The following is an 8945-nucleotide window of genomic DNA, read 5'->3' as shown; positions in this document are numbered from 1 at the left end:
AAAAAGAAAGAAACATGTTATGTAATATACCCCTTCAGTTGTGTTTTCCTGTCTTGGAAAAAAAATAGTGGATACAAAATGAGTTGGTGAGTAATCCCTCATTATTTTTTGGAAGGAATTGAGTAAATAATTTCCTCATATGATTAGAACCATTTGTCTTTGGAGTTTTCTTTAGTGAAAAATTTTTTATTATAGACCCAACTTCTTTAAAAGTTGTAAGAATTTTCATCAGTTTTGGGGTGCCTGAGTGGCTCAGTCAGTTGAGCATCCAACTCTTGATTTTGGCTCAGGTCATGATATCGAGGTCATGGGGATCCAGCCCCGTGTCAGGCTCCGTGCTCAGGAGGGAATCTGCTTCTCTCCCTCTCCTTCTCCTTATCTCTCTCTGCCCCTCTCCCTCATCCGGCTATCACGCTCTCTCTCTAAAATGGATAAATAAATCTCTAAAAAAAGAATTTGCATCAGTTTTTATTTTTCTAGGAATTTGTTAATTTCATCTAAATTTTCTAATTTATTGGCATAAAGTTGTCCATATCTATTTTTAAAATTCCTTTAACATTTTAATTGTAAAATAAAATAGATATAGAAAAATCACACAAATGTATAGTTTAGTGAGTTTTGATGAGGTTAACATCTTTGTAACTAACCAATCAAACCATAAATAGAACCCCGGCAGCCACCCCAGAACGCTCAAGGCCTTGTTCCTATCACCACCACTTTCTCCCTCCAAAAGCAATAACCATCCTGAGTTCTGAGAATCATTTCTTTAAGTTTTTATAACCCAAGAATGTATCCTGAAACAATATAATTTAGGCTTGCCCATTTTTTTTTTCAGCTGGCATTGTCTTTTAAGCCCCTTTTATTGCACAGATTGCAACTTCCATCTGTCTTTCCCTCACAATGTATCTGTTGATGAACACAGGGCATTTCACCTATAGAGTTTCAATCTGGATTTTGTTGATGGCATAATCATGGTGCAGCTCAACATGTTCTTCTCAGTCTTGTAATTTCTACAAATTGGCAGTTGGATCCAGAGGCTTCATGATTCAGGTTCTATTCCTTTGGTCTATGGGTTGGGTTGTATTTTTCATCAGGAAGCATGCTTCCCATCCCTCCCCCCATGGATGGCACACTGCACAGATCCATTAATTCACTGAGGGTTGCAAAATGATACTTTGATTCTATAATTTCATTTTCATTCATGAACTACAATAATTTTATAAAGGAATACTTCCCTCATCTACTACTTGGTTATCCAGTGATACGGTTCATATAGGAAAAGACCGGATAATGTATTTGATTCTTTCCACTTATTTACTGTTTTGTAAGGTAATGAATTGGTTCCCATCATCTTCTAAGTTTAGGTGCCCATCACCTCAATTTTTATATCATTATGAACTCACAAATATAAGTATATATTATGGGCTTCAATCAATTGCAATTATTCACTTTGAAATTAAAATTGTACCATTTTTGGAAAGGGAAAACCTCTTCATAGTGGCTTCTAAGTCCTTATAACATATGGTTAGCTTCCTTTATTCATTTATATGACAAGATGCCCAGGCTTGTCTTCTACATTTCCCACACCAAAACTGGAATCAATCATTTCACTGAAAATCTGATTAATTTTAGTGGGAATAGTATTTCAAGACCACATCATGTGCTAGGAATTGGTAGTAGCTTGGATATAATGACATCTTTAGTGGAACAGTTAAGGAAGAAAAAAAACACCTAAGAAAATATTCTTTTAAAATAAACTTGAGATGTAATTTATATAAAATGCATCCATTTAAAATACATAGATGAATTTTGACAAATTTATACATTTTTGTAACCATCACCCCAATCAAGATATAAAACATTTTCATGACCTGAAAATGCTCTTTCAGGAAATCTACCCTTTCAGTAAGTCTACCTTCACCACCAGAGGCAACCACTACTCTAATTTCCATTACCATACATTAGCTAGCCCTGGATACTGTGTTCTATAAATCCTCACTGAACTTGATAGTATTTTGTCTGTTTGACCTATCAGTTACCAACCCCTAAAATGGTGGAGTTTTCCATTTCTTCTTGTAGTTCTGCCAATCCTTCATGTTTTTCATTTACTATGTTCTCGCAAGTTTACTATTTGTATTTATTATTTGTCATTATGTGGTGAATGTTAGTTTTCACCTGGTGTATTTTTTTGTAAATTTTTCTTTCAGCCTTTCTGAGAGCCTTGTTTTAGGGGTATCTCTCATACACAGCAGATGTATGGATTTTTACATGGAGTTTGACAGTTTCTTTTTACTCGGTGTTTTGGTTTGTTTACATGTACTGACTATTAATATTTGGATTTATTTCCAGCATATTATGCTTTATGCTATTCCCCCCTTCCTTCCCTGCCTTCTTTTAGATTTTCCCTCTCTCCTTTTCCTTGTATGTATATTACACACTCTGTATTTATTCTTTCTAAAACGTTGCCTTTGAAGTTTCAGCAAAAATGTTTAACTCAAGGTCCAACAGTGACCAATCTTCACTCCCCTGTCAAACAGCTCAACATCCTTAAAATGTTCTGAGTACCGCTGTCCTACGTATATGCTATTTTTAATAGTAGTTTAGTTTTATTGTTTATGGGGTTTTTTAAATACATTTATTAAGAAATTTCAAATACCACACAATTCATCCTTTTATAGTATGTAATTCAGGGATTTTAGTATACTCACAATATGTACAATCATCTCTACCATCCTTTATAGAACATTTTTACCACCTCCAAAAGAAACTCCACACCCTGTAGTTATCAATCCCTACCTCCAAACAAACACTAATCTATTTTCTATCTTATAGATTTCCCTGTTCTGGACATTTTATATAAATGGAATCATATTGAAATGTGATTTTTTTGTGACTGGCTTTTTCACTTACTTTAACATTTTCAAGGTTCATCCGTGTCAATACATTGTTCCTTTTTATGGCCAAATAATTTTCATTTGTTTAAATATACCACTTTTTGGGGCACCTGGGTGGCTCAGTTGGTTGAGTGTCCAACTCTTGGTTTCAGCTCAGGTCATGATCTCAGGGTCATGAGATCAAACCCCATGTCAGGCTCCGAGTTGGGCAGGGAGTCTATTTGAAGGTTCTCTCCCTCTGCCTCTCCCCGAAATCACATGCGTGTTCTCTCTCAAATAAATAAATCTTTAAATAAATTAATAAACCACATTTTGTTTATATATTAGTCATTGGTAGACATTTGGATTATTCCAACTTTTGGCTATGCTGCTATGAACATTAGTGTACAAGTTTTTGTGTGGACATATGTCTTCATTTCTGTTGGTTATATACTAAAAGTGGAATTGTTAGATCATATGGTAACCCTACTCTTAATAGTTTGAACAGTGTTAGACTGTTTTCCAAAGCAGCTGAACCATCTTACATTCCCACTAACATTGTATGAGGATTCTCTCACACTTGTTATTATGACTTTTCACTTCCAGCCATCATAGTGGGTGTGAAGTGCTATCTTATTATGGTTTGCTTTACATTTCCCTGATGATGTTGAGCATCTTTTCATGTGCTTATTGGCCATTTGTCTATCTTCTTTGGAGAAATATCTATTCAGATCCTTTGCCCATTTCTTAATTGGGTTGTATTTTTATTATTGAGTTGTAAAAGATTTTTATACAGGGGTGCCTTGGGTGGCTCAGTTGGTTGAGCATCTGACTCTTGATTTCAGCTCAGGTCATGATCTCAAGGTCATGAGATCGAGCCCCACATCAGGCTCTGCAAAAGACTTGCTCCCTCTCTTAAACACACACACACACACATTCTTGATATAAGTCCCTTATCAGATATAGGATTTGTATGTATTTTCTCCCATTCTGTGGGTTGTCTTTTTACTTTCTTGATGGTGTCCTTTGATGAACAAAATTTTTAATTTTGATAAGTCAAATGTATCTTTTTGTTGTTCCTTGTGCTTTTGGCGTCACATTTAAGAATCCTTTGTCAAACACAAGGTAATGAAGATTTTCCCCTATGTTGTCTTCCAAAAGTTTTATAGTTTAGCTTATATTTACATGCATGTGGCTATCCAGGTAACCATTAACATTGTTTTTGAACCATTAACATTTGTTAAAAAGACTTCCTTTCCCATTGGATGGTCTTTGCACCCTTGTTAACAAATCAGTTGACAATACATGTATGGGTTTATTTCTGGACTTTCGATTCTATTCCACTGATCTGTTTCTGTCCTTGTGCCAGTATCAATGTGTCTTACCATTGCTTTGCAAATAGGTTTGAAATGGGGAAGTATGAGGCCTCTTATTTTATTCTTTTTAAAGATTGTTTTAGCTATTCTGGGTCCCCTGAAATTCTGAATGAACTTTAGAATCAGCTTGTCAATTTCTACAAAATAAATCGATTGGGATTTTGATAGGGATTACAATGAATCCATTATCAGTTTTCTGATCCATGAACATGAGATTTTTCCAAGTAGATGTTCTTTAATTTCTTTAAATGTTTTGTTTTCAGAGTACAAATTTTGCACTTATTTTGTTAAACTTAATTCCTAAGTTTTTTGATGCTATTATAAATGGAATTACTTTCTCAACTTCATTTTCAGAATGTTCATGGCAAGTGTGTAGAAACACAACAGATTTTGTATATTGTCTTTTATCCTGTAACCCTGCTGAACACGATTATTAGTTCTAATAGATTTTTAGTGTATTCATTAGGATTTTCTCTTTATAAGTTCTTGTCATCTATAAATAGAGATCATTTTACTTCTTTGGAGGCCTTTCATTTCTTTTTCTTGCCTAATTGTCATGGCTAGAACCTCAAGTACAGTGTTGAACAATAGTAAGAGCAGATATCCTTGCCTTTTTCCTAATGACTGAGAGAAAACATTCAATCTTTTACTGTTAAGTCTGATGTTAGCTATGGATTTTTCATCAATGCCCTTAATCATGTTGAGGAAGTTCCCTCCTATTCCTAGTTTGTGGAGTGTTTTTTTGTTTGTTTGTTTGTTTTGTTTTTTCCATGAGAGTAGTCATTTATTAACTGGCCAGATTACAAAAATAATCATAGCAGATACCTTAGTTCATCTTTCTAATAAGCCTATTGATCTGGTCTTCCCTGTTACCAGCATCTCCACCTTCTACAAAATGGGTGGTCTTTTTCTTCATTCCCCCTCGTGGAGAAGATAATTTGAAGGGCCATAAAAAGTTGTTTGCTTCTTTGAAACGTTTTCCAACAGAATAGATCTCGTGAATCAGATCCTCCATGCAGATGATGCCATATTTACCAAGAGATCGGGCAATCAATGTGTCATCTGTCAGGGCAATTCGCTTCTTGTTGATTTTGCCATAACCACGCTTGTAGATCAATTCATTCACCGACTTCAGATTTGGGTACCCCCAATGCTATATAAGGTTCCACAATCCTTAGCATGTTAACTGAAACCTTGTTGAGCTTAACAAAGTTGCCATTGAAGATCTGGCGAAGGCGAAGAAGCTGCAACACCTTTCGAAACTTTGGGCTCACACCATTGATACCTCTGATCCTGATGACAAATGCCAATTTGGGTTCCGCAGGTATGTAGAAGTTGCCAGCTTTTCCTGCCATTCGAATCTCAGTTCTGTACATCTGCCTATATTCCTTGTGGTAATGCTTAGCTTTTTCATAGATAAGCTTCCTTCTTGCCTTTTGAAGCATCTTCTGAGCAAACTTCTTCCTCAGACGCCTGATCTTCAACTCTGCGAAATTCCTTCGCTTCTTCTTAAGGGTTTCTGGCACAGCAGGAACCTTCTTTTTCTTCTCTTCTGCACCCTCCATGGTTCCAGCCGGAAAGGAGTTGTGGAGTGTTTTTATCATGAAAGGGCACTGCATTCTGTCAAATGCTTTTCTTGAACCTGAGATGATCATGTAGTTTCCTTTATTGTATTCATATGATGTATTACATTGATTTTCAGATGTTGAATTAACTGTGGATCCCCAGGATAAATCCTACTCAGTCGTGGAGTATAATTCTTTTTTATGTTGCTTCATTCAGTTTGCTAGTGTTTTGTTGAGGATCTACACATCTATATTCATGAAAGATATTGGTCTGTAGTCTTTTCTTGTGATGTCTTGTCTGGTTTTAATATCAGGGTAATAAAGGCCATATAAAATGAGTTGGGAAGTGTTCTTTTCTCTTTTTAGGAAGAGTTAGTGAATAATTGATCTTATTCTTTACATGTTTAGAATTAAAATGTGAAGCCAACTGTGCCTGTGCTTTTGTGGGTAGTTTTTAAATTACTACTTCACTCTTCACTTGTTACATATCTGTTGACATTTTCTATTTTTTTCCTTAGTTTTAGTTTGTCTTTCTAGAAATTTATCCATTTCATCTAGGTTATCTCATTTGTTGTCATACAATTGTTCATTGTATTCTCTTACATTCTTTTATTTCTAAAGAATAATTTCTAAGGTTAGGTTATTGATTTGAAATCTTTCTTAATATAGACATTTACAACTATAAAATTCCCTCTATGCACTGCTTTAGCTGAAGCTAATAACTTTTGTAATGTGTCCTTTTCATTCATCTCTAAGTGTTTTCTGATTTCCCTTGATTTCTTTATTGACCCATTGGTTATTTGGAGTGTTGTGTTCAGTAACTCCACATATTTATGATTTTCTCAACCTTTTTTCCTGTTACTGATTCCTAATTTAATTCCATTGTTCCTGAAGAACATACGTTGCACTCTTTCTATTCTCCTAAATTTACTGAGGTTTGTTTTATGGCTTAGCACATGACCTATCCTGGAGAATGTTCCATACACACTTGAGAAGAATGTGTATCTGTAGTCCATTGAGAGGAGTGTTCTACAAATATCTATTAGATCAGTTTGTAGTGTTGTTCATCTTCTGTTTTGTTGTTCTGTCTAGTTTTCTATCCATTATTGAAAAGTAGGATATTGAAGTCTCCAACCATTAGTGTTGTATTTATTTTCCTCTTCATCTTTCTTTGTTTTCAGGTATTTTGGTGCTTTGTTATTAGGTGTATATATGTTTAGAATTGTTAAATCTCTCTGATGTCAACTGACACTTTTATCGTTATAAAATGTGCCCCATTTGAATTTTTGTATTAAAGCCTATCTTCTCTTAAAATAGCCACTCCAGCTTATTGTGATTGCTGTTTGCAGTATATGACTTATTTCCTCCTACTACTTTCAAACTATTTGTATTTTTTAATCTAAAGTGTGTTTCCTGCAGACAGTATGTACTTGAATCAGGTCTTCTTACCCAGTCTGACAATCTCCGTGATTTGAATTGTTTAATCCATTCGTATTTAATATTATGTTGATGTCTACGATTTTACTTTTTGCTGTCTCATGTCTTTTTGTTCTTCTACTCCTCCTTTAATGCTTTCTTTCACTTCAAGTGAATATTTTTCAAAGTATTTTAATTTCTTTAATGAATGTTTTGCTGTTTTCTTAGGTTTTTTTTTTTTTAAGTTGCTCTAGTCTTTATCATATACATCCTATCAGAATGAGCTATTGATTTATACTAGGCTAATTCCATATAGGAACATTATTCTTTTTTTTATTTTTTAAAAAATTTTACTTTATTATGTTATGTTAGTCACCATACATCATTAGTTTTTGATGTAGTGTTCCATGATTCATTGTTTGTGTATAACACCGTGCTCCATTCAATAGGTGCCCTCCTTAATACCCATCACCAGGCTAACCCATCCCCCCACCCCCCTCCCCTCTAAAACCCTCAGTTTCTGAGTCCATAGTCTCTCACAGTTCGTTTCCCCCTGTGATTTCCCCCCCTTCATTTTTCCCTACTTTTTTTTTTAACATATAGTGTATTAGTTTCAGAGGTACAGGTCTGTAATTCATCAGTCTTACACAATTCATAGTGCTCACCATAGCACACACCCTCCCAATGTCCATCACCCAGCCAACCCATCCCTCCCACCCCCCACCACTCCAGCAACCCTCAGTTTGCTTCCTGAGATTAAGAATTCCTCATATCAGTGAGATCATATGATACTTGTCTTTCTCTGATTGACTTATTTCGCTTAGCATAATACCCTCTAGTTCCATCCACATCATTGCAAATGGCAAGATTTTCTGTTTGTTTTTTTATGGCCGCATAAGATTCCATTGTATATGTGTATACACCACATCTTCTTTATCCATTCGTCTGTTGATGGACATTTTGGCTCTTTCCGTAGTTTGGCTATCGTGCATGTACCCCTTCGGATCACTACATTTGTATCTTTGGAGTAAATACCCAGTAATGCAATTGCTGGGTCATAGGGTAGCTCTGTTTTCAACTTTTTGAGTAAACTCCATACTATTTTCCAGAGTGGCTGGCTGCACCAGTTTGCATTCCCACCAACAGCGTAGGAGGGTTCCCCTTTCTCCACATCCTTGCCAACATCTGTCGTTTCCTGACTTGTTAATTTTAGCCATTCTGACTGGTGTGAGGTGGTATCTCATTGAGGTTTTGATTTGGACTTCCCTGATGCCGAGTGATGTTGAGCAATTTTTCATGTGTCTGTTGGCCATTTGGATGTCTTCTTTGCAGAAATGTCTTCTGTCATGTTCGTGTCTTCTGCCCATTTCTTGATTGGATTATTTGTTCTTTGGGTGTTATCATGGTAAGTTCTTTATAGATGTTGGATACTAGCCCTTTATCTGATATGTCATTTGCAAATATCTTCTCCCATTCTCTCAGTTGTCTTTTGGTTTTGTTGACTGTTTCCTTTGCTGTGCAAAAGCTTTTTATCTTGATGAAGTTCCAATAGTTCATTTTTGCCTTTGCTTTCCTTGCCTTTAGCGATGTTTCTAGGAAGAAGTTGCTGCGGCTGAGGTCAGAGAGTTGCTGCCTGTGTTCTCCTCTAGGATTTTGATGGATTCCTGTCTCACATTTAGGTCTTTCATCCATTTTTAGTCTTATTTTTGTGTGTG

At 35.6% G+C, this 8945-nt stretch overlaps 1 pseudogene; it reads right to left on the bottom strand.

Moving 5' to 3' along the window:
- Nucleotides 1-5075: 5075 nt before the first annotated feature.
- Nucleotides 5076-5823, bottom strand: LOC114208006 (large ribosomal subunit protein uL30 pseudogene; annotated as a pseudogene).
- Between the last annotated feature and the right edge of the window lie 3122 nt (nt 5824-8945).

Source organism: Eumetopias jubatus, unplaced genomic scaffold (genome assembly GCF_037043125.1).
Source record: "Eumetopias jubatus isolate StellerSeaLion01/CBP00866 unplaced genomic scaffold, mEumJub1_p1.0 scaffold_4, whole genome shotgun sequence".
NCBI lineage: Eukaryota > Metazoa > Chordata > Mammalia > Carnivora > Otariidae > Eumetopias > Eumetopias jubatus.
This window is presented reverse-complemented; position numbering and strand designations above follow the sequence as displayed.